This window comes from Macaca fascicularis, chromosome 12, assembly GCF_037993035.2.
Source record: "Macaca fascicularis isolate 582-1 chromosome 12, T2T-MFA8v1.1".
Classification (NCBI taxonomy): domain Eukaryota; kingdom Metazoa; phylum Chordata; class Mammalia; order Primates; family Cercopithecidae; genus Macaca; species Macaca fascicularis.
Genome location: NC_088386.1, coordinates 58,638,041 through 58,660,259, shown reverse-complemented (window position 1 = coordinate 58,660,259; position 22,219 = coordinate 58,638,041). Strand labels below are relative to the sequence as shown.

Sequence of the window (22,219 nt, the reverse complement as noted above, 5' to 3'; positions counted from 1 at the left end):
ACACACACACACACACACACACACACACAACCTCTGGGGCTTTGCACATGTTATTTCTCTTTTTGCAGTACTCTTCTTTTCATATATTTTGCCAGCTAACTCTTACTATCCATTAGTTTTCTTTGATACTTTGCCTGCAATCAATAGCTTCTACCAGATGGTAGTGGTCATATATTATAGAGAACCATGCCTTACAGAAAGCCTTGACCTCAGTCAGATCAGATTTGTATGCTATATAGAATCCTTCTGTTTTCTCAAGGCTCTTATCACACAATATTGTCATTCCCTGTAGACTCATCAGTATGTTCCACTAGTTCTTAATTTCCTTGAAGGCAAGAGTTGTATCACTTATTGATTCCTACTAGATTGGCATGTATTAAGTCCTTAAAGTATTTGTAAAACAAAACGTTCTATACAACTAACTAGGTTATGGTGTTCAAGGGCAAGTGGTTGTTTTCTCCATACCTTTGCTTGCTATTGGCATTTGTGAAATTTTAATTGTTCAGTGTACACTTTAAGCAGATAACCACTACCATCTGGTGGCAATTACATGAATTACAGTCAATAACTTCAGAGTATGTTTCAGGCCGGTAGTTCTCACTTCAGTGAATAGGAAACCAGACCAGTGGAGAGGTGGGTAACAAATGTGTTTCTCAAGTACTTAAAAGGTCAAAGTTAGCTCTCTATTTTCAAAACATTATGGACATATTCAGTGATAACTCCATAATCACATATTTTACTTGCAAGCACATGGTTCAAATATTCTTTAAAGATATTTTATTAAACACATTTATTTTGTTGTATTTTTCAACTGTATTGACTTTTTACTTTTTATCATTATGAAATCTCTTTTTTAATCTCTAGTAATTCTCCTTGCCTTAAGTTTTACTTTAATATTAATTGAGCTACACTACTTTCTTTCAATTATTTTTTACACGGTATGTCTTTTTCTATCAATCATTTTACTTTCAACTGATCCTAGTATTTGTAGTTTGTGAGTATCCCTCTACCTGCTTCACTGGCTCCATCTTATGTGTCAGGCAGTCTTCCAGAAGAGGTCATACTTATCTTCTCTAAGGCCATTCAGGACTGTTACTTTGCAATACCAATGGGCCTCTAGTAGAGATCTCTTGTCTTCACCAATGGGTAACATCATGCTCTCCTAGTTTAATACTAAGCTGTGACAGTCAAGGATGTATATACCTTGTGCAAATGGGATGCTCTGTTTGTTCTGCACTCCCTGCTTGTGGCCATGTGGGAAACGTAACAGTGTGGTCAGCATTGAGAGACATCAAATTCTAGGAATGCAGTGACTATAATCTACTGTATCATGAAGAATATGTAGGTGGAAGATGTGTAGTTTATACTATAAAATTCCAATAGGACACTTAACATGACTAGAAAATAATTGTTCATATTTTTTCTGAATACTCTGGAAAATTGCCAGTAATGCTTAACTCTAACTTTTAGAGAGCCACTGAATACTAGCATTCATTTGCAGCATAATGAATGATGCGCCATCGTAAGTAGCAATGTGACCAGCATTAAGTCAATGGTATTAAGATTTTGCAGGGGCAAGAAACTGTTTTAATACAAACAGGTCCCAAAAAGCCACAACATTGTGGTTAATAACAATAATGTCCTCTATTTTCTGAAGGTGGGAAATATGAAATTAGCCTGTATGGTCATTTGACAACTCACACAAAATACTTAGGGAGCCTGAACAGAAGAAGATGGTGTTTGGATACCACAAAAAACAATCATGTGCACTAACTGGATAATAAATAAGTTGATAAGTGCCTAATTTTTTTCCACTATTAAAAACCATCTTTATGATAAGTCTCTATGCCTAATATAAACCCATGAGTATTATAAGGCATTTTAAAATCATGTTGCAGATATAGAAAGGACCCTGTATCAAATATTTGCCTGTTGTCCTGCTGACCCTAGAGGTGGCCCTGTTTCTACGCATCTCTAATTAGACAGTAGGGAACTTGTTTAGAAAAAGGATTATAGAGGGGAAACACACCTAACTAGTCAAGATATAATTAAACGGCATACATTGGAAATTGTCCTAAGAGTGAGAGCTGTGATGTATACACACACTGATGATCCATAAATTAAAGCAAAGTACAAATTAGAACTTTAGCAAAGGGACAGCTTGAGCACAGACCTCTGGTTTCCATATATTTTGAGTTTTCTTTCTAGGGTGATGCAATATAACATTCCAGAAAAGGCAAAACTATGAGGATGAAAAATGATTCATAAATTACAGTGCCAATCTACCCTATCCAAAAAAATAGTCTGGATTAAAAGAAAATAGAAACAGAGATTTCAAAGTAGGTGGTGACCAAAAGAAGACACAAATTTTATAAGCCTTCAATTAGTCTATCTACCTGCCTACCCATCCATCTAAAATAACTATATTTTTGAAATAAACTTTAAGAAATTTTTAAATATTCAAGAGTCAATATTTAAAAAAATTGATAGAAGCCTGAAATAAAAATTTTACATCGCCCCAACAAAACACAACATGGTTGGTTAATGTGAGTGTTGAAATTGATAAAATTCATATTAGATAATATTAAAATCATAAAAAGGAATCAGATCTCTTTTTTGTTAATGTGGAGGAAATAGAGGATATATTTTAAATAAGAAAAGCACCCTGTTTTATGGCTGGAACCATGGAGGATGTAAAAGAGAAGAAGAAGGTTCCTGCTGTGCCAGAAACCCTTAAGAAAAAGCAAAGGGATTTCACAGAGCTGAAGATCAAGCACCCGATAAAGAAGTTTGCCCAAAAGATGCTTCAAAAGGCAAGGGGGAAGCTTATCTGTGAAAAAAGAGAAGCATTATCACAAGGAATATAGGCAGATGTACAGCACAGAAATTCGAATAGGTAGGATGGCAAGAAAAGGTGCAACTTCTACCAACCTGCAGAACCCAAAACAATGTTGTCAGGATCAGAGGTATGAATGGTGTGAGCCCAAATGTCCGAAAGGTGTTGCAGCTTCTTCACCTTCATCAAATCTTCATTGGAACCTTTATGAAGTTCAACAAGGTTCATTTAACATTCTGAGGACTGTAAAACCATATATTGCATGGGGGTACCCAAATCTGAAGTCAGTAAATGAACTAATGTACAAGGATGGTTATTGCAAAATCAATAAGAAGCAAATTGCTTTGACAGGTAACACTTTGATTGCTCGATCTCTTGCTAAGTATGGCATCATCTTCACGGAGGAACTGATTCATGAGATCTATACTGTTGAAAAATGCTTTAAGAAGCAAACGACTTCCTGTGGGCCTTCAAATTATCCTCTCCATGAGGTGGAATTAAAACAAGACGACCTATTTTGTAGAAGGTGATGATCCTGGCAACAGGGAGCAACAGATCAACAGGCTTATCAGAAGAATGAACTACGGTGTCTACCATGATGATTTTTCTAATGTGGTGAGTTAATAAACAGTATCTGCTCTCAGATTTAAAAAAAAAAAAAAAAAAGCAAGTGAGAAAAAAAGATCCATTTTTGTTAAAACAAACAAACCAAAAGTCTGTATATGTATATATACTTATACAATTTTGTATGGGCATGGGCTAAAAGAAAATATAAAGGCTACTAACAATGATTTAATTATGATCTTACGGAAAGAAGAAAGTAATTAGGGAGAGTAATAAATTGGTTATATTTCTTTGCATTATTTTCCTCATGACAGTGGTTGTGTAATGCTGAATTAACATTTCAATGAGAAAAGTGTTAATTAACAAATGGATATTTATTACTGTAGAACAGCATTCTAAATCATTTGTTGGCATCTGCAAGGTATTCTAGAGTGGAGACTTGAAGGCATACATGAAATCTGTCCTCAAGAAGCTGTCAATTATTTTTCTACTTCTGTTAAAGACAGACTAGGTTGATGCAGATAGACCAATCTTCTAGACATATTTAGGTTTAGGAAAGTTATAAACATCAAGGACTAAAGGAAAACACACTGAGGTGCGCCCAACATTTAAGCATTTTTTCCTCTTGAGGCATTTGCCAATTAACATGTAGTATCTGGTAGAATGGAAAGGTGGTAAACAAATGATAGCTTAATGCCTGAGAAACTGGGCAGAGCTTCTGGCCATTTTATGAGGGTGATGGGACAAAATAATTGTTCAAAGTGAACAAGGAGAATTTTGGGCAAACAACTCAGGATTTCAGTTAAAAACCTTGGGCCAGGCGCAGTGGCTCACGTCTGTAATCCCAGCACTTTGGAAGGCTGAGGTGGGCGGATTACGAGGTCAGGATATCAAGACTATCTTGGTTAATACCCGGTGAAACTCTGTCTCTACTAAAAATACAAAAAAATTAGCCAGGCATGGTGGCCGGCACCTGTAGTCCCAGCTACTCAGGAGGCCGAGGCAGGAGAATGGCATAAAACCGGGAGGTGATGCTTGCAGTGAGCCGAGATCATGCCACTGCATTCCAGCCTGGGAGACAGAGCAAGACTCTGTCTCAAAAAAAAAAAAAAAAAAGAAAAAGAAAAAAAACAGAAAAGAAAAAGGAAACCTTAAAGAACTACAACTTAGGAATATGAGTGAAAGACATAAGCCATCCTTCACAACTCACAAAATTTACATAATGCTAGGGTTAACTGTTAAGTGATTAATCCCTAAGCTAGCCTGCCAGAAGCAAAATTACACCCTCTTTAGAAGAATATAATATCATCCATAGCAAGAAAACATTTTTCATACACAATGTTTGGCATTAAATAAAAGTTACTATAGATAACAGAAAAGAAAATACATTTTTAAACATGAAGCACAAAATTCTAGAATATAGAAACAGAATATTAAAATCAAGTTGTCATGAAATTGTAGAACAACATATAACACATCAGAAGAAAACTAGAAACAATTTATTAAAAAGTAAATAGAAATACTAGTTATAAAAAACACAATAACATAAATTAAAAAATCAAAACAGAAACTTAATAGGAAGAAGATACAGTTGAGGATCGGATTTCTTTAAGTCACAGAATGGATTCAGTTTTGGTAAATAATCCTGATGTTGGGGACATAATGGAAGCCTCAGAAATCTCAAAAGCTTGAAATCAAACAGAGTATATTATTTTAAAACAGTGAAGTTAAACTAGAATTAACAAAGATAACTAGAAAATATCTAAATAGTTGGGAATTGTGCGTTACACTATTAAATATACCATGGGTCAAAAAGAAACAAGGACTGTAACTACCAATGAGTTCAGCTTGCCTGCTGCCTAGACAGAGCTGATTTATCAAGACAAGGGAGTTGCAACAAAAGAGCAATTCACACAGAGCCAGCTGTGCAGGAGATCAGAGGTTTTTATTACTCAAATCAGTCTCCTCGAGCATTCAAACATCAGAGTTTTTAAAGATAATTTGGTGGGTTGGGACTCGGGGAAGTGGGGAGTACTGATTGGTCAGGTTGGAGATGGAATCACAGAGGGGTTGAAGTGAGATTTTCTTGCGGACTTTTTGTTCCTGGGTGGGATGATACAAGTGTTTGAGCCAGATTTTAGGTCTAGGTGGTGTCAGCTGATCCATCTAGTGCAGGGTCTGCAAAATATCTGATGCATTGATCTTAGGTTTTACAATAATGATGTGATCCCCAGGAACAATTTGGGAGGTTTGGACTCCTGCAGCCAGAGGCTGCATGACCCCTAAACTGTAAATTCTAATCTTGTAGCTAATGTGTTAGTCCTGCAAAGGAAGATGGGTCCCCACGCAAGAAGGGGATCTTTTTGGGAAAGGGTTATTATCGATTTTATTTCAGAGTTGAACCATAAACTAAATTCCTTCCCAAGGTTAGTTTGGCCTATGCCCAGGAATGAACAAGGGCAGCTTAAAAGTTTGGAAGCAAGATGGAGTAGATTAGGTCTGATCTCTTTCACTGTCATAATTTCCTCAGCTAAAATTTTTGCAAAGACAGTTTCCAGACAATTAGAGAACATTTAAAATTGGATGGCTATGTAAATACAGCTTACAAATATTTATGGAATACAGCTATAATCACCAAAAGGGGAAAGCTATAATCATGCTTTCAGTGAAATTTATAAAGAGATACATTAGAAAAAAAAAGAAAAACTAAAAAGTCAATTATTTTATTATCCATCTGAAGAAGTTAGAAAAAATAATTAAACCAAAGAAAATAGAAGTAACAAAATGATAAATAACAGAAAATAATAAAATAGACGATAAGTACAAAACCAGAGAAAAACCTCAAAGCCAAAAGTTGGTTGTTTGAAAAAAGTGATAAAGTTGCTAAATTCCTAGAATTATCAATTAATGGAAAAAATAGAGAAGGAACAAAATATCAATATTGCAAATATAAAAGGAGATAGCAGAATAGATCATGCAGACATTGCAAACATTATAGCACAATACTGTGCACAACTTTATAATACATTTCCACATATAGATGAAAAGAACAAATGTTTTTGAAAAACACAAATTGCCAAAACTGACAAAAGAGGAAAGAGAACTCAGTAGTCATATATATACATACATACATATATATAAATTAACATTTTTTTGACTAAGGAAACACCAGGTCTAAGAGATTTAAAAAAAAAAAAAAAAGGGTTAGTGTTGAGACAGTCTTGCCCTGTTGCCGAGGCTGGAATGCCATGGCATAATCTCAGCTCACTACAACCTCCACCTCCCAGGTTCACATGATTCTCCTGCCTCAGCCTCCCTAGCAGCTGAGATTACAGGCATGTGCCACCACACCTGGCTAATTTTTGTATTTTTAGTAGAGACAGGGTTTCACCATATTGGCCAGACTGGTATCGAACTCCTGACCCTGTGATCTGCCTGCTTTCAGCCTCCCAAAGTGCTAGGATTACAGGTGTGAGCTACCGTGCCCGGCCAATAACACTAGTCTTAATAAAACTATTCCGGAAGATTGAAAAGGAGGAAACTCCTCCCAACTCATTTCACAAGGCCACAAAAACTACATATAATAAATGTAAGATGAAGCTAATAAGAAGGAAAAATTCTAAGCTAAATTCTCTAAACACAGGTGAAACTTTTCTAAATATTTCCAGATACCAAAGGCCAAGTCAAGTAAAATGTAAAAAAAAAATTATAAGAATAAAAGAGTAGTAAACAGTTTGAAAATCATGTAATTCACTTTTTTTTTTTAGCAGAACAAAGGGAAAAATTAAGTGATATTTGTAATATATGCAAAATACATTTGATAAAATCAACACCTACTCATGGTTGGGGGTAAAAAAGCCCTCTTAGTTAACCAGGACCAAAAGGGTTTTTTTTTTTTTTTTTTTTTTTTTTGAGATGGTGTCTCGCTCTGCTGCCCAGGCTGGACTGTAGTGGCGTGATCTTGGCTCACTACAACCTCCGTCTCCAGGATTCAAGCGATTCTCCTGCCTCAGCCTCCTAAGTAGCTGTGATTACAGGCATGCATAACCATGCCCAGCTAATTTTTGTATTTTTCGTAGAGATGGGGTTTCACCATGTTGGCCAGACTGGTCTTGAACTCCTGACCTCAAGTGATCTGCCTTCTTTGGCTTCCCAAAGTGCTGGGATTACAAACGTGAGCCACCACACCTGTCCTTGAAGAGTATTTTGTTAATATAGTAAAGACTTTCTATAAGAACCTGGAGCAAACATCATGCTTTCCACATTGAGATTGGAATGATTATATTCTATTACCATCTGTACTTCATAGTGTACAGGGAAAACCTAGACAGTGTAATAATAACAAAAAAATAAAAATTTTGAGAATTAAATAAAAATGCTTTCCTTGCTGAAAGCATGGTTATGTATGCAAAAATTAAAACTAAATGAATATAGAAATAATTCAAGTGTCCACTGATGTATGAATGGATAAAAAAAAATGCAGTACATACATACAGTGGAATATCATTTAGTCTTAAACAGAAAGGAAATTCAGACACAGTCTACAACATGTATAAACCTTAATTACAGTACAGTAAGTGAAGTAAAACAGTCACAAAAAGAAGAGTACTCTAGAGTTCCATTTATATAAGATACCTAGAATAGTGAAACTCATAGAGAAAGTACAATGGTGGTTGCCAGGTGGTAGGAGGGAAGGAAACATGGAAAGTTTCCATTTCATTGGTACAGAGTTTTAGTTTTCCAAGATGAAAAGACTTCTGGAGATTAGTTTCACAACAACGTGAATGTATTTATGTGAATTGTACATGTTAAAAGGGTTAAGATAATGAATTTTGTATATTGTGTATTTTATAACAATTAAAAAATATATAGTTAAACTAGAAATAATAAGTGAATTTAGCAAAGTCACTTGAATTTTATATGTCACCACTATGACCAAAAAAACCCAAATACCAAATCTAACAAATGTCGTGCAATACTTTTATAAGAAAGACTTTAAAACGCCAGTGAAATAAGTTCAAAAAGAACCTATAAAGTCAGGGGGTTCCAGTTCAACATGGCTAACTAGAAGCAGCTAGTGCATCTCTCCCTCACAGAGAGAAAACAAAGTAGCAAGTTAATACAAATTCCTCAAGTGGATTGTGTAATAGATCATGCTGGGATTCACCAGGTTCAGTGACAGGACCCACAGAGAACAGAGAGGAGCAAAGCCAGGAATCCAGGTAGCTGCCCACCTGGGACCAGTGTGGAGCCAGGGGAAGCTCCTGAATGTGGGGAAAGAGTGAGTGACTGAGTGTCCCCTGTGGATCCATACTTCAACCACAGACTGTCAATCCTGAGAACAGGATAGTCATCTCCATATCCCCCACCAGGGCCTCCAGAGTGACACAGAGAACCATTTGGAGTCCCTACAGAGGTGCCTCTCAAGCCACATGCAACCCCATCAGTCTTTGATCCCTAAACAGCCTGGTGCCACCTATCACTGCCCCCTTAGAAGAGAAGCAAGGGACTTTTGTATGTCTGAAGGATAGATGCCACAGCTGCGGTACTGAAGAGTGTGGCCAGACTCCATACCACATGATGCCCTCCCTCCACCGTTCCTCCCAGATGGGATTCATTGGCTTGGGCTCCCATCGTAGCTACCTTGACCTGCCTGATCATTGTTGTCATATCTCTGCATTCCTCTGGCACCAAACTCTATGATATGGGTTGGCTGTGTCCCCGCCCAAATCTCATATTGAATTGTAGTTCCCAAATCTCATCTTGCATTATAGTTCCCCACATGTCATGGGAGGGACATGGAGGGAGGTAATTGAATCATGGGGGCAGTTTCCTCCATGCTCTTCTCATGATAGTGAATTCTCATGAGATCTGATTGTTTTATAAAGGGTAGTTCCCCTGCATACACTCTCTTGCCTGCCACCATATAAGATGTGTCTTTGCTCCTCTCCTTTGCCTTCTGCCATAATTGTGAGTCCTCCCCAGCCATGTGGAACTGTGAGTCCATTAAACCTCTTTCTTTATAAATTACACAGTCTCAGGTATTTCTTCATAGCCGTATGAAAACGGACTAATAGAGTAAATTAGTACCACTAAAGTGTAGTACTGCTATAAGGATACCTGAAAACGTGGAAGCGACTTTGGAACTGGGTAACAGGCAAAGATTGGGAACATTTGGAGGGCTCAGAAGAAGACAGAAAAATGTGGAAAAGTTTGGAACTTCCTAGAGATTTGTTGAATGGCTTTGACCAAAATGCTGATAGTAATATGGAAGATGAAGTCCAGGATGATGTGGTCTCAGATGGAAATGAGGAACTTGTTGGGAATCAGAGCAAAGGTGCCTCTTGTTATGTTTTTGCAAAGAGACTGTCAGCATGTTGCCCCTGCCCTAGGGATCTGTGGAACTTTGAACTTGAGAGAGATGATTTAGGATATCTGGCAAAAGAAATTTCTAAGCAGCAAAACATTCAAGAGGAAGCAGAACATAAAAGCTTAGAAAATTTGCAGCCTGACAATGCAGTAGAAAATAAAAACCTTTTCTGAAGAGAAATTCAATCTGGCTGTGGAAATTTGCATAAGTAACAAGCAGCCAAATGTTAATCACCAAGACAATGGTGAAAATGTCTCCAGGGCATGTCAGAGAACTTCACAACAGCCCTTCCCATCACAGACCTAAAAAGCCTGGGAAAGAAAAATGGTTTTGAAGGCCCGGCCCAGAGCCTTCCTGCTCCATGCATTCTGGGGACATAATGTCCTGTGTCCCAGCTGCTTCAGCTCTAGCCATGGCTAAAAAGGGCCAAGGTACAGCTCAGTCTGTAGCTTCAGAGGGTGCAAGCCCCAAGCCTTGACAGCTTCCACATGGTGTTGAGCCTGCAGGTGCACAGAAATTGAGAATTGAGGTTTGGGAACATCCTCCTAGATTTCAGATGATATATGGAAACACCTGGATGTCCAAACAGAGGTGTGCTGCAGGGGTGGAGCCCTCATGGAGAACCTCTACTAGGGCAGTGCAGAAGGGAAATGTGGGGTTGGTGCCCCCACACAGAGTCCCCACTGGGGTACTGCCTAGTACAGCTGTGAGAAGAGCGATACCATCCTCCAAAGCCCCTAGAATGGTAGATCCATCAATAGTTTGTACCGTGTGCCTGGAAAAGGCACAGGCACTCAACACCAGCCGATGAAAGCAGTTGGGGAGAGGGGCTGCACCCTGCAAAGCCACAGAGGTGGAGCTGCCTAAGGCTGTGGGAGCTCACCTCTTGCATTAGCATGACCTGGATATAAGACCTGGAGTCAAAGGAGATCATTTTGGAACTTTAAGGTTTAATGACTGCCTATTGGATTTCAGACTTGCATGGTGCCTGTAAGACCCTTTGTTTTGGCCAATTTCTCTGATTAGGAATGACTATTTACCCAATGCCTATAACCCCATTGGTATCTAGGAAGTAATGAACTTGTTTTTGATTTTACTGGCTCCTGGGTGGAAAGGACTTGCCTTGTCTCAGATGAGACTTTGGACTTGGAATTTTGAGTTACTGCTAGAACGAGTTAAGATTTTGAGGGATTGCTGAGAAGACAAGACTGTGTTTTGAAATGTGAGGACATGAGATTTAGGAGGAGCTGGGGAAGAATGATACGGTTTGGCTGTGTCCCCACCCAAATCTCATTTTGAATTGTAGTTCTCATAATCCCCATGTGTTGTGGGAGGGACCCAGGGGGAGGTAATTGAATCATGGGGGCAGTTATCTCCATGCTCTTCTCTTAATAGTGAGTTCTCATAAAATCTGATGGTTTTATAAAGAGGGCAGTTCCCCTGCACATGCTCTCTTGCCTGCCGCTGTGTAAGATATGCCTTTGCTCTTCGTCTTCTGCCATGATTGTGATGCCTCCCCAGTGACTCCATTAAGCCTCTTTTTCTTTATAAATTACTCAGCCTTGTGTATTTCTTCACAGCAGTATAAAAATGGACTAATACACTCCCAAAAGTAGCTGACAAGTCCTTTACAATTTTACAATTGCCATTGCCAGTGCCCCCAGCTCTACTGCCCGCAGACACCCTCCTGCATGGGAAACCACAGCTAAGATACAGAGGCGCAGTGTGCAGGCTGCACACCCAACAACTCTCTAACTCTGTTACTTCCTGACAAATGGGGCTCACTGAATCTGGCCTCAAACACATGCTTCCCACTCCCACTTGATAAGTGTGGTAGCAGCTTTTTTCCTTTGAGTGCATTATTTCCAGAGGTAGCCGACAGGCCCTCTGCCATCACCACTACTGCTGCCCCTATCCCTATTGCCCGCAGGCACCTTCCAGCAGTGGACACCACAGCTGAGCTATGGAAGACCAGTGGGCTGGCTGTGCACCCAACTCCCTGCCTCTGCTGCTCCATGCCAAATAGTTTGCTGGCTTCTGACCCCCAACTCCTGCCTGAAGACTACAGCCAAAGCTCAGTTTCTCCAAGAGCCCAATTCCGTGAGGCCAGTAACAAGCTTTTTCCAGTTGCCACTACCAATGCATGTGCCCCTACCATACCCAGGCCAACACCAGAGTGAGGAGGCTTGACACCTTTATATGTCCCCAACAGTGAAATCCAGTGCCACTTGTGTGAGAGAAAGTGTGAGCATGCTACCCACTCCACAGCCACTAGTCCCCATTGCCCCAGCTGAAGGGTCCTGTCCTCTCTAATGAAAGGGTCACAGCACAACTGCCCTGTCCTCACCTCAACATTTCTGCTTTGGCCCAAAGCTCTTCTGTATACTCAATCCCCATGGTCTTACAATCTTTCCTTGGGCTCCCATCACCTAAATATTCTGCCTGTCTCCCCCTGAGTTATGCTGGTGGGGACCAACCTATCCTTATCATAGCAACCATCTGAACCCTGGTCTAGCCCAACCCAAGTGCATCCCCTTCAAGACTCATGCACACTTTCCAGGGGGCCATCTAGGGGCTTGGGAACTGAGGAACTACCCAGCCCAATCCAACACTGCTGGCACCTAACCCTTTTCCCCAGGCCCTGAAGTCAGTGGACCTAACCCACCAATACCACCTCAACTAATACTCACCCCACAGGACTGAAAGGTGGAGCCTCCCCTCTCCATACATATCAACAGCGTTACTACACCAGAGAACAGGCAAACCATACAGCTATCTGAATTGAGCTGAGTGAAGAGGTTTGGTCCTGAAACCACTCCCATGAAAAGTTTTAAGAGAGGCATTTCTCCTGGCTCTCAATCACATTGTAGGCTGGGGGTAGGTTACAGTGTGCATCTGAACTAGGAGTCACAAGCTCCAGGAGTGTGATAGGGAAAAAGATCACATTCCTCCCTATCTAGGATGTGGAGCCAGTGAATTTCCCTCATCCTCTGCAGAGGCCTCAATGCATTTCACCGGGTGCTCCCCCATCACCATAGTCAGGGCTAGTGTCTGTGATCACCAGTGAGATATCCATGGGCAAGCCATGGGATCCAGCTCTGCTCAGCTATGTACCCTGCCCTCACAGAATGGGAAGCTTAGGTTACCGGGCACCGCACTGTCCAACCCATCTTCTGAAAAGACAGAGATCACAGTAAACAATGATCAAGTACACACCTATCTGCTTTTGCTGCCTCTGGTTTTTACCCATACACGCCATCTACTGGCCTATAGGTCAAATCACACAATGCAATGTAAAATCTACTCCTAGGGTTATAGAAGCAAAGCCAAAAGACCGTACCCAAAATACTCTACAGTCACAAATCCTAAGAGGGAGAGAGGGAAAAGGAAAAAAAAAAAATAGAAAAAAATAGAGAAAAAAAAAATCCTATCCGTGTAAAAATAATTGCAAAAATTAGAAGTAGCCTTTCCAGTTGAGAAGAAACCAGCACAAGACTTTCCAGCAGCATAAAAAACCTGAATGTTGTGACATCACCACAGGATCATACTAGCTCTCTAATAATGAAATCTAACCAAAATGAAAACTCAGAAATAGCAGATAAAGAATTCAAAGCATGGATTGCAAGGAAGGTCATGGGATCCAAGACAAGGTTGAAAATAAATACAAAGAAATTACTACAGCAATTCAGGAAATAAAGGAAGACAAAAACATATTTACAAAGTTAATCAGAACTTTCAGAATTAAAAAAATTACCTAAGGAATTTGAAATACAATTGAAAGCTTTAACAATAGACTAGACCAAGAATAAGAAAGAGCTTGAAGAACAGCCTTTTGAACTAACCCAGTAAAGACAAAAATCAAGACAACAAAACTTAAAAAATGAACAATATGGGAACATTTGAGAAATATGGGATTATGTAAAGCAACCAAACCTATGAATAACTGGAGTATCAGAGAGAAAAAGAAAAAGTAAATGACCTGGAAAACATACTTGAAAGAATAATTTGAGAAATTTGCCCTAATCTTGCTAGTGAGGTAAAATCATCCAGATACAAGAAATCTTGAGGAAGTCTATGAGAAACAAGACAAATATCAGCAAGGCATATAATCATCAGACTATGCAAGGTCAAACACTAAAGAAAAAAGTCTTAAAGGCAGCTAGAGAAAAGGGTCAAAAACTAGTCAGACTAAAAGCAAACTTATCAGCAGAAATCCTACAAGCCAGAAGAGATTGGGGACCTATTTTTGGCCTCCTTAAACAAACAAACAAAAACAGCCAAGAATTTTATAACCTGCCACCAAACCAAGCCTCATAAGTTAAGGAGAAATACATCTTTCCCAGACAGCAATTGCTAAGAGAATTCATCATGCTAAACTGGTCCTACGATTTAACTAAAAGGAGCTCTAAATATGAAAATGAAAGTATAATAGACATCACAAAAGTACACATAAACACAAAGCTCACAGATCCTGTAAAACAACTACACAATCGAAACTCCCAAACAACTAGCTAGCAATACTATGTCAAGAACAAAGTATTGTATATTCTTATTAACCTTGAAGGTAAATGGCCTAAATGTCCCACTGACAATGTATAGAGTTGCAAATTGGATTAATAAAAGAAGACACAATCCTCTGGTGTCTACAAGAAACCCACCTACTGGCTAAAAACACATTCCTAGTCAAAGTAAAAAGGTGGAAAAATATATATTAGGCAAATGGAAAAGAAAAGTAAGCAGGAATAGCTATTCTCAGATCAGATCAAACAGACTTTAAACCAACAAAAGTACACAGAAGGACATTATATAATGATAAACTGTTCAAGACGATTTAACTATCTTAAATACTACTTCATCTAAAAAAAATAGATTGATAGCAGTACAATAATAGTGGAGGATTTCAACACCCCACTGACATCATTAGCCAGGTCACTGAAAACGAAAATCAACAAAGAAACTCTGAACTTAAACTGAACTTTAGACCGAATGGGCCTGTTTGATATCTATAAAACATTTTACCTAGGAACTGCAGAATTTATACGATATGAGATATATATATATAATATATAATCATATATATTGATATGTTCTGCAGAATATATGTAAGGTATATATATCTTATCAATACATGGAATATTCTCTAAAATAGATCATATGCTTGGGTATAAGGCACATCTCAATAAATTAGAAAAAAGTATATCATCTATGTTCTTGGACTACAGCGGAATAAAATTAGAAACCAATACCAAGAGGAACTCTCATAAATACACAAGTCCACAGAAACTAAACAACTTTCTCCTGAACAACTTTTGAGTAAACAATGAAATAAAGGCAGAAATCAAAAAACTCCTTGAAAACAGAGACACAAAATACCAAAACCTCTGAGACAGCAAAAAATGCTTAGAGGAAAGCTCATAGCATTAATGTCTACATCAAAAAGATAGAAAGATCTCAAATTAACAACTTAACATTACACCATAAGGAACTAGGAAAATAAAGGACAAACCAAACCCAAAGATTGCAGAGGATAAGAAATAACAAATATTAGAGCAGAATTAAATGATATTGAGGCAAAACGAATGATACAAAGGATCAATGAAAAGAACAATTGGTTCTTTGAAAAGACAAACAATATTGACAGATGGCTAGCTAGACTAAGAAAAAGAGACATTTAAATAAGTACAATGAGATATGATAAAGGCGACATCACAAATGATACCAGAGAAATACAGAAGATCATTAGAAACTACTATGAACACCTGTATGCACACAAAACTACAAAACCTAGAGGAAATTGATAAATTCCTGGGAATTTATGACCTCCCAAAATTAAATCAGGAACAAACAGAAACCCTAAACAGACCAATAATAAGCAATGAAATCAAATCAGTAATAAAAATAAAAATAAAAAAAACTCTCAACCAAAAAAAACCTCAAGATCAGATAGATTCACAGCCAAATATTACTAGACATACAAAAATCTGGCACCAATCTAACTGAAAATATTAAAACAAAATCAATGAGAAGGTAATTCCATTCTACCTCATTCTATGAATCGAGTATTACTTTAGTACCAAAATTAGGCAAGGACACAACAAAAATGAAAAACTACAGGCCAATATCCATGATAAAAATTCCTACAAAAACCCTCAACAACATATTAGGAAACCAAATCCAACAGTGCATCAAAAAGATAATTCACCATGATCAAATGTCCTTTATTCCAGAGATGCAAGGATAGCTCAACATATACAAATCAATAAAGGTGATCTACCACATGAACAGATCTACAGACAAAAACCGTATCATCTCAAAAGATGCTGAAAAAATATTCCATAAAACCTACCATTCCTTCATGATAAAAACCTTCAACAAACTATGCAAAGCTCTAAATAATAAGAGTCACCTATGATGAATCCACAGCCAGTATCACACAGAATGAGGAAAAGTTTAGAGCATTTCTCCTAAGAACTGAAACAAGACAAGGATGCATACTCTCACCACTCCTAGTCAACACAGTACTGGAGTCCTAACCAGAGCTATCAGGCAAGAGCAAGAAATAAAAGAGAGCCAACTGGGAAAATAGGAAGTCAAATTATCTGTTTGCTGATAACATGATTCTATACCTTGAAAACCCTAAAAACTCCTCTAGAAGACTCCTAGAGCTGATTAATGACTTCAGAAAAGTTTCAGGATATAAAATCAGTATACAAAAATCAGAAGTATTACTATACAACAATAATGTTCAAGCCAAGAATCAAATTAAAAACTCAATCTCACAATCTCATTTACAATAGCCACACACACACACACACACACACACACACACACACACACTCCTATGAATACATATAACCAAGGAGATGAAAGCTCTCTACAAGGAAAACTACAAAACACTGATGAAAGAGACTGTAGATGACACAAATAAAAGGAAAAATATCTCATACTCATGGATTGGAAAAATCAGTATTGTTAAAATGACCATGTTACCCAAAGCAATCTACAGATTCAACGCAATTTCTATTAGCCTATCAATGTCATCTTTTAAGAAAAAAATCCTAAAGTTCATATGGAACACCACCACCAAAAACCTACATAGCCAAAGCACTGCTAAGCAAAAAGAACAAATTTGCCAGCATGGGGGCTTACACCTGTAAGCCCAGTACTTTGGGAAGTCAAGATGGCAGGATCGCTTGAGGCTAGGAGTTCAAGACCAGCCTGGTCAATATAGCAAGTCCCCATCTCTATTTAAAAAAAAAAAAAGAAAGAAAAAAAGAACAAATTTGAAGGCATCACATTACTTGACTTCAAATTATACTTCAAGGCTACAGTAACTAAAACATCATGGCACTGGTACAAAAATAGACACATAGATCAATGGAACAAAACAGAGAACCCAGAAATAAAAGCACAGACTACAACCAACTGATTTTAGATAAAGTCAACAAAAATAAATGAGGAAAGGATGCCATATTCAATAAACGGTGAATGAAACTGGACCACTATCTCTCATCACATATAAAAATTAACTCAAAATGGATTAAAAGCCTAAACGAAGACCTCAAAGTTTAAAAATCCTAGAAGAAAACCTGGGAAAATATCTTCTGGACATTGGCCTAGGCAAAGAATTTATGATGAAGACCCCAAAAGCAACTGCAACTAAAACAAAAATAGACAAATGGGACTTAGACTAAAAAGCTTCTGCACAGCAAAAGAAATAACCAACAGAATAAACAACGTACAAACTCAGAAAATATTTATAAATCATGCCTCCAAAAAAGTATCAATACCCAGAATCTTCAAGGCACTCAATCATCTCAATAAGAATAAAATAAACAGCCTATTAAAAACTAGGCAAAGAACATGAAAAGCCATGTCTCAAAAGAAGAAACACAATGACTGAACTAATTTACATTCCTAGCAGCAGTGTATAAGCCTTTCCTTTTCTCTACAACCTCACCAGCATCTGCTATTTTTTGACTTTTTAGTAACAGCCATTCTGACTGGTGTAAGATAATATCTCATTGCGGTTTTGATTTGCATTTCTCCAATGGTGAGGGATGTTGAGAATTTTTTTCACATGCTTGTTCACCACACGTATGTTTTACTTTCAACAGTGTCTGTTTATGTCCTTTGCCCACCTTTTAATGGGGTTGTTTGTTTTTGCTTGTTGATTTAAGTTCCTTATAGATTTTAGATATTAGTTCCTTGTCAGATGCATAGTTTACAAATATTTTCTTCCATTCTGTAGGTTTGTTTACTCTGTTGATAGTTTCTTTTGCTGTGCAGTTTTTAGTATAATTACGTATCATTTGTCAATTTTTATCTTTGTTCTTTGTTTTCTGATGTCTTTGTCATAAAATATTTTGCCAGTTCCTATGTCCGGAATGGTATTTCCTAGGTCATCTTCAGGGATTTTTATAGTTTTAGGTTTTAAGTCTTTAATCCATCTTGAGTTGATTTTTGTATATGGTTTAAGGAAGGGGTCTAGTTTCAATTTTCTGCATACGGATAGCCAGTTATTCTAGCATCACTTATTGAATAGGGAGTCCATTCTCCATTGCTTATTTTTGTTTACTTTGCCAAAAACAATATGGTTGTAGGTGTGTGGCTTTATATTTGGACTCCCTATTCTGTTTCATTGGTCTTTTGTGTCTGTTTTTGTATGAGTACCATGCTATTTTGGTTACTGCAGCCTTGCAGTAGAGTTTGAGGTTGGGTAATGTGATGCCTCTGACTTTGTTCTTTTTGCTGAGGATTGCCTTGGCTACTTAAGCTCTTTTTTGGTTCCAAGTGAATTTTAAAATAGATTTTTCTACTTTTTTGAAAGATGTCATTGGTAGTTTGATAAGAATTTCAGTGCATCTATAAATTGCTTTGGGCAGTATGGCCATTTTAATACTGTCGATTCTTCCTATCCTTGAGTGTGGAATGTTTTCCCATTTGTTTGTGTCCTCTCTGATTTCTTTGACCGGAGTTTTGTAACTATCATTGCAGAGATCTTTCACCTCCCTGGTTAGCTGTATTCCTAAGGTATTTTATTTTTATGGCTATTGCATATGGGATTACATTCTTGATTTTTCTTTCAGATTGGATGGTGTTGGTGAATAGGAATGCTACTGATTTTTGAATATTGATTTTGTATTCTGAAACCCTGCTGAAATTGTTTATTAGATCAAGGAGTTTTTGGGCAGAGTATGGAATTTTCCAGGTATAGAATCATATCATATGCAAACAGGTATGGTGTGATTTCCTCTCTTCCTTTTGGAACCCTTTTCTTTCCCTTGGCTGATTTCTCTGGTAAAGGTTTCCAATACTATGTTGAATAGGAGTGGTGAGATAGGGCATTCTTATCTTGTTCTGGTTTTCAAGGAGAATGCTTCTGGCTTTTGCCCATTCAGTATGATGTTGGCTGTGGGTTTGTCATAGATGGCTCATTATTTTGAAGGATGTTCCTTCAATATCTAGTAAAAGTGACTTTGATTTTACACACAAGAGTGGGATATTTCATCTTGACAGGTATAATTTTAAACAGCAAAGTTTCTAAATCTTTTAGAGAACCGTGTTCTTCAATTAGTAAGAAAGAGATAGTCACCCAAAGAAGGGGGAATGATATATTTTGCAGCTGCAGATGACCAGAGGAAAAGTATTGTTTCCTATTAACATGGCAGCTGGCTTAAACTCTGTCTTTTATGCCAACCTGGTGAATAGCTGGGAGGATTTTTACAGTAAATGTTAATTTTTATTTCCTACACTTCCTAACGACTTTACTATATTTTACTATTATCTATATTCTGTAGGTTATTTGCATCTATTTTGTCTGTACAGTATAAATACTATATAATGGTGTGCTACTGCATATCTCTTCTCAATTCTGCAAACGGTGATATCATGCTGCAAATTTGAAACTGATCATGGTATGCTATTTATACCACACAAACCAGAAAACACTACATATCAAAGATTTACCCCCAGAGAGTTAGTTGTTAAAGATTTACTAGCACATCACTGTTCATAAGGTTATTGTGAGGACTGAGTAAATACATGTAAAATGCTTACAACAGTGTCTAAACCCATAACAAGCACTCAAAAAAAGCATTACTTTTTATTAATAGTACTATGAGAAGGAGGAGAAGGACAAGGAGGAATGAGTAGTAATTAGGAAACACATCTAATAATTTGTTAACTTTAAAAAAGAAGAAACACAAGCAGCCAACAAATACATAAGAAAATGCTCATTATTAATCATCAAATAAATACAAATTTAAACCACCCTGAGATACTATGTTACACCAGTCATAATGGCTTTTATTAAAAAGTGAAAAAACAATAGATGTTTGCGTGTGGATGTGGAGCAAAGGGAACGCTCACACACTGTTAGTGGGCATGTAAATTGGTTCAACCTCTATGGAAAATATTACGGATATCTCAAAGAATGAAATCTAGAACTACCATTCAACCCAGCAACCCTACAGTGTATCTACCCAAAGGAAAGAAATTATATCATCAAAAAGACACCTGCACTCGTATGTTTATTGCAGCACTATTTATAACAGTAAAGTCATGGAACCAAAGTAAGTGCCCACCAACAGTAGACTGAATAAAGAAAATATGGTATATATACACCATGGAATGCTATACAGCCACAGAAAAAAATGAATTCACATACTTTTCAACAACATGGATGGAACTGGAAGCTGTTACCCTAAGTAACACAGAAGCAGAAAATAAAATATCGTATGTCCTCATTTACAACTGGGGGCTAAACAAATAGTTCACAAGGACATAAAAGATGGGAAAAACAGACTCTGCGGACTCTAAAACTGTGAGGGTTGAAAAATGTCCTACTGGATACAATGTACAATATTTGGGTGATGGGTACACTAGAAGCCCAATCCCAGCCATTATGCCTGTAATAAAAATGTAACAAGCACATGTACCCCTGTGAATCTAAAATTAATGGACAAATAAATAAATGTTCTTATTTTGCATGATGCTTCCTTTATAAGCTGTCACAATAATAATTCGTTAAATGTTGAACCTATTCATGCATTATTCCAAATAAGCTTGTTTTTCCTTAGCTTAGCTCTCATAGTTATATATTCTTACTTTTCTATCCTATGTACTTTTTTTTCTACCAATTATTGTTACTCGTCATACAAAATTAAGGTGGCATGCCATAAGATTTCAGGTTCCTAATATCACTTTAACTTTGTATAAAAGTCAACCATTTACAATGTCCTTTTACTCTGAACTCATTTTTAACTTTCTCTGATCTCAGAAAATTGAGTGTCTTTTCCCTTTACAGAGCCTGTCTCTTTGCATACACCCTTTGATTCATTCCCTTCTCACCTCCCAGACTTTCATAATTTATCTCTTCTCCCTTACTTTTAATCTCTACATATCTACAAACACAATAGAAACTCTCACAATACCCAATTCTTCAAGCATTTTCTGAAATCTCATCTTTGTGAAACCTAGCTTGACCGCCACCTTATTTAAAATTTTAAACCCTGGATGGGTGGATCACGAGGTCAGAAATTCAAGACCACTCTGGTCAAGACAGTGAAACCCTGGCTCTACTAAAAACACAAAAATTAGCCGGGCGTGGCGGTGGGTGCATGTAATCCCAGCTACTCGGGGGGCTGAGGCAGAGAATTGTTTGAATCCGGGAGGCAGAAGGTTGCAGTGAACGGAGATGGTGCCACTGCATTTGGGCCTGGGCCACAGAGCAAGACTCCATCTCGGGGGGCCAGGGGGGGGAATTAACCCCTCTCCACTTCCGATTATTTTTGTCTACTTTTCTTTATTCTCATTATCACTCATCTCTGAATCATATATATCATACATACAATCTTATATATATAATAGATTATATGTATAATCTTAATTTTTGTCAGCTGGCTGCAGTGGCTCACGCCTGTAATCCCAGCACTTTTGAGAGGCTGAGGCTGGTGGATCACGAGGGTCAGGAGATTGAGACCAGCCTGGCCAACATGGTGAAACCCCGTGTCTACTAAAAGATATGAAAAATTAGCCAGGCGTAGTGGTGCACGCCTGTAGTCCCAGCTACTTGGGAGCCTAAGACAGGGAAATCTCTTGAACCTGGGAGGCAGAGGTTACAGTGAGCCGAGATCCTGTCACTGCATTCCAGTTTGGCAACAGAGTGAGATTCTGTCTCAAAAAAGAAACATTTTTTTTTTGCCTTCTCACTTAATATGTAGTAAGCATGCAATAAACATTTGCTGAATTAATGGATAACAGTATTGCTTTTCATTTGTCTTACCTAATGATAGCCTTGTATCTTATCAAGTATTTGAATTTTAATTTGACTTGATACCCTTTCTTGTATACATCACACAGCTATCATTTACTTGCTGGTATGCATTTGTTTCAACTAAGTTATTATCTGTACAGTAAAATCTGAAAGACAGAATTGAATTCTGGAT

At 37.7% G+C, this 22,219-nt stretch overlaps 1 pseudogene; it reads left to right on the top strand.

Moving 5' to 3' along the window:
* Positions 1-2,268: 2,268 nt before the first annotated feature.
* On the top strand, positions 2,269-3,496 carry LOC141408260 (large ribosomal subunit protein uL30 pseudogene; annotated as a pseudogene).
* The last annotated feature ends 18,723 nt before the right edge of the window (positions 3,497-22,219 follow it).